This window comes from Triticum dicoccoides, chromosome 3B, assembly GCF_002162155.2.
Source record: "Triticum dicoccoides isolate Atlit2015 ecotype Zavitan chromosome 3B, WEW_v2.0, whole genome shotgun sequence".
Lineage (NCBI taxonomy): Eukaryota > Viridiplantae > Streptophyta > Magnoliopsida > Poales > Poaceae > Triticum > Triticum dicoccoides.
Genome location: NC_041385.1, coordinates 444,731,297 through 444,736,217, shown reverse-complemented (window position 1 = coordinate 444,736,217; position 4,921 = coordinate 444,731,297). Strand labels below are relative to the sequence as shown.

The 4,921-nt window shown below is 54.5% G+C and overlaps 1 protein-coding gene and 1 pseudogene across 1 annotated transcript in view; one reads left to right on the top strand and one right to left on the bottom strand.

Moving 5' to 3' along the window:
* LOC119276439 (ubiquitin-conjugating enzyme E2 5A) overlaps positions 1 to 4,921 on the top strand; it is an 8,688-nt gene that overhangs the window by 1,480 nt on the left and 2,287 nt on the right. The window lies entirely within an intron of this gene.
* LOC119276438 lies at positions 4,009 to 4,895 on the bottom strand (annotated as a pseudogene).

Below are 4,921 nucleotides of genomic sequence, written 5' to 3'. Positions count from 1 at the left end.
ATGTGTCTCTTTCGGAGGCATCAGGGCATGCCCGTCACCGGCGGGTGCTACGCACGATGTCTCATGCGGAGATGTCAAGTCATGCCTGTCGGCAGGTGCTGCATGCTGGCTCTGGTGAAGGTGTCATGTTATGCATGTTGCTGTTGGATCGAAGGTGGTGCGTTAGTGACCAGAGGTGAGGCGGTATGGGACTTTTTGACTTCCGGTTTCTTTTCCTGCGGTACTCGGCTGGCAAGGTCTCGGTAGCCGAACAAGTGTTGATGGTAGAGGTGACCTCAGTGACGAGCATGTGCACTCCGGTGGAAACACTAGATCTCTGATCAGGTTATGTCGACGCGCGCCAGCGTCGTGCCCTTGCCGAAGGTGGTGGATTGAAGCTTGGCTTTAGGGATGAAAATCTTGAGATTGGCCTTGGGTTGGACTCGTCATCATCGGCCCACGTGCGGAGATTCCTTCTTGAAAGCTTAGCCTAGGAGTTGTGTATTTTCATTTAGTTTTGTCTTTATCATAGGGTTACTGGCTGTTTGGTGGAGTTTAACGCCACGAGGCATGCGGCCTCATGTATTTTTTCCGGGTCGATATTGTTTGGCTGCTGGATTTTAAGTAATAAATAATATATGGCTGTGTGCCTTGCTCAATGCAGAGGCCGAGGGTTATCCTCCTTTTCGAAAAAATATAAGCCTGCCATGGTAGCGATTTTGGCCCATCCCAAAAACCACAGCCATGGCAGCCCTTTCTGCTGTGCAAGCAGGAGCTACGTGCACCAGGCTGCCCCTTTAGTTAACTCTTGCCGAGTGGACATGGTCTGTGCAGTCCCGGTTGACTTTGAGAGATGCCTATCACTAGCTCAGGACGTGGAGAGCTACGGGTTATTTCCCTTTCTGATGAAAAAAGGGGAAGAAAGAGCAGAAAAGCTACAATATTACGCAGCACAAAATTCAGTGTCTTGCTTGCTCGTAGTTCAGAGTAAGAATTGGCATCAGAGCTTGACCCGGTGGCCATGTCAAGTGGTGGAGAGCAGCCGGTGCGGTGTGCCTCGCACGGCTCCAAGAAGCCATCTGCGCAGCGGCAGCAACAACAACGCTCGCCAATCCGAGGGTGCAGTAAGGCACGATGATGCGCGGGTGGCGAGATCGTGGTTCAGCAGGTGGTGCGCGAGAGCAGCACCAACCTCTCCTTCCCGATGCTGACCCGCACAAACTACAACAATTGGGCGCTAGTGATGGAGGTCAACCTGCAGGCGGCAAGCTTGCGGGACACCAGTGAAGACGACACTGTCTCATGGAAGGAGGACAGAGAGGCGATGGCGGCGCTGATCCGGTCCACCCCGCTGGAGAACCACAACATGCTCGCCGAGAAGATGATCGCCAAGGAGGTGTGCCGGTGCAAAACCCAAGCCTCGGCGGCGATCGTGCGAGGCGAACGAGCAGTGGCTGCGGGTGGAGTTTGAATCCATCGCTTTCAGGGACAGCGAGTGGGTCGACGACTTTGCTATGAGGACCACCAGCCTCACGACGTCCCTCCGCTCCCTAGGTGACACTGTCGACGACACAAAGGTCGTCCAAAAATTTATGCGCGTCATCTCCTCCCGTTTTGTGTAGGAGGTGATCTCCATCGAGACTTTGCTTGATCTGTGCATGCTCTCCATCGAGGAGCTCATGGGGCGGCTGCGGGTGGTCGAGGACTGCCTGGATGACGGCCGGGAGAGTGCCAGCAGCGGCCGCCTGCTTCTCACAGAAGATGAGTGAGAGGCGTGGAAGAAACAACCACGGGGCTGCGGCGCCTCGAGAGTGGCGGTGACCGTGGCTGACGCGGCAGTGGCAACCGTGGGCTGAAGCTAGGCCAGCCCAAGTGCATGTATTACGGCAAGAAGGGCCACTTGGCTCCCAAGAAGCAGCTCAATGAAGCGGCGGCGGCGGAGAACCTTGTCCAGCCCGAGGAGGGCAAGGGACCGGGCTGATGATGGCCTGCGTCGACTCCATGCTAGAGGGGCCGATGATCCCCGACTCCATGCTAGAGGGGCCGATGATCCCCGCGCCACCGCGACATGCCAAGGAATCTGGCTCTCATACCTCCTCGGAGAAATTCTGAACCAGGAGGCTGCCCCATTGATAGCAAGTCTGCAATCTCACTCTACAAGAACCCTGTAATCCATGATCGCAGCAAGCATATCGATCTCCGCTATGACTTCATTGAGAACGGTAATGTGACCGTGGAGTTCATCGGCATGAAATCCTGACGAAGTCCCTTGGGCGTGTACGATTCCGGGAGCTTCGAGCCTCGACCGGCATCGTCGACATCGCCATCCTCTCGCGACAGGGTTGAAGGGTGAGATTGTGGCCTATTAAACCCTGCCGCTCGCGTCGCAGGCAAATAAGCCTGCCATGGCAGCGTTTTTGGCCCAACCCAAAAATCGCTGCCATGGCAGCCCTTTACCGTCGGTCCGGTTTTTGTTAGAATTTTTTCAGCAGTTTAGTTAACTTTTGCCCAGAGGACGCGGTCTGTGCACTCCCCGACGACTTTGTAGGATGCATAGCACTAGCTCGGGACATGTGATTACATGTTCGGTACTTGAGCATGAGCTACGACTTGTTTCCCTTTTCTAAAGAAATAAAAGGAGGAAGAAAGAGAAGAAAAGCTGCAATATTACACAGCGCAAAATTCAATGTCTTGCTCGTTCTCTCGTGTCCACAGCTCGTAGTTCAGGGTAACATGACACAGTTTGTCCAACGCGTAACTGATGCAATCGCGCAAGCAGTGATCAATATCACAGTGATTCACAGAGATACGGTGTTTACTCTTAGGCGATCTGACAAACGACATTTGTTTCGTCATGGTGGATACTGCAAGTCTCGTCAATACAATTAGATCATAAAATCCCTGGCTGGATATGGAATATTTGGTGGGATTTAGTTCCAAGCTGGCCCGAACATAAGCGGCAGCCATTTCGAAATTGTTCAAAGTAATTAAACATCTGATATGTGAGGATGGGCTTCTGAATACACTTCAGTTGTACTCCCTCCGTTCCAAAATAGATGACTCAACTTTGTACTAACAGGTGTTCATTAAGAAAAGATAAAGGATAGCTTGACTTATTTCTGGGGAGATTAGCTATCTATCGATTGTGTTTTGTTTTTATGTTTCCCAACAAATGCTTACACTAGAACTAGCTACGTCGACGCTGATTTCTGTGGGTAACGTGTGAAGCAATTTTATATTGTTGTCTAGAACACTGGCTGTATTAGATCTGATAATGAGACCAGGTGCATTCCCTTCTTATTTTGCAGCAACGTCATCATCTTTTCACATTGATGACACCAAACTATTGAAAAGAAAATAAATTAAGTTGTTACTTCTAGTTCTAGATCAGTTGTATATATGCAGAGTGAGCAGGGTACAGCTCACCCATGTATTACTCATCGCACTACTAGGTTGGCATGACATGGTTATAACTTCTATTGCAAACTGTCCCCTCTGTTTCTACACTGGCACAGATATCTCACTTCAATCTGATGGTCCCTGAACTTGAGGGTCGTGCATTGTATTATTGTCTCAACTGAGGTCCAAGCAGCATTTAATTTAATTACCAAATAGCAACTAATGACCATGTGGCAATTTGGGTTTATTTAAGCAAAAAAAAAATTCTTCGAGAAAACGCAAGAGACGTTGCGTTTCATTTCATTGAACAGGAAGACATCGGGGGTACAACCTCCAGAAAGGAGGGACACACACACACACACACACACATACACGACCGTTCTCACCAAGCGACTACAACTAGGTGAGGAGGTGCCCTCAACTACAGACACGCAACGACATTAGGCCTCGCCCAGCAGGGCAGCGTCAGCGCCATTGCCAAACGCCTCTAGGGACGATTGCAGCTCCAGAACTGCTCAGGCCAACGTACCTCGCACCCATGTGCCTAGAGAGTCGGCGGGCGAAGGGCAGGGCCTGATAGGAACGGGTGAAACAATCATTGGGGAAGCGTGGGTGCTGGCATACGTTGCGATCTGCTCCCTGTGTAGCAGTCTACGCCAGAGCGATGCATCACCAGCCTCCATCTGCCGCATGAAACTCCACTTGCAGCCAAAGCAGCACCTCCAAGAGGGGAACGGCGCTGAGACGCCGCCGCTGCCCGGTCCGGGAGGCCGGACCTGGGATTTCTCCTGGTGCTCGAGGAGGAGATCTGGTCAGGGTCATGCCAACGCCTCCAAGGAGGTGACGACACCCTCGGGCGTCGCCGTTGACAGCGCAGGCCGTCGCCGCGCGGGGATTTCGCCCCGACCCATGAACAAAGACCTCAGATGAAATGGCAGACCGGACTTGGCGAAGAACGTCGGAGAAGACCAGCACACATGGAGGGATGCCTAGGAACGTTGTCGTCACAGGAGGAGCACCAACCGGCGCAGCGCCAGCAGGCCGGCCACCGCCGGGAGCGGGACGAGCAGGCAACAGCAGCCACCTGCACCGCACCGCGCCGCGCCGGCCCGCAGCATCGGCCGCCAGGAACCGCCGGGGCACAGCAAACAGCAGCCATCAAGGACCGCCGCGCGCGTGCACACCCACCCAGCGGCTACCACCGGCGACGGCCGGGAGGGGTGGAAGGAGGGGGACGGGTGGGTTGGGGCAGAAAGAGAATCGCAGGCCAGGGCGGGCCCGCGCGGCCCAGATCTGGGCGCCCTCATCTCTGCCGCTCGCAGCAGCGGCAGGCGGCCGCCTCAGCAGCGCCACCGCGCGCGCGATCCACATCATCACGACCTCCCCTGAGCACAGACAACTGCCTGCCTCGCCACCGCGCGCTCCCGCCGCTCCGGCACACCAAAGAGCAGTGCGCGAGCCCACGAACAAGGGCCCCGCCGCCGCCATCCACCGGCGAGGGCTTCTCCCGCCAGCATCCTCCGGCGACGGCGAGGGGAGGAGG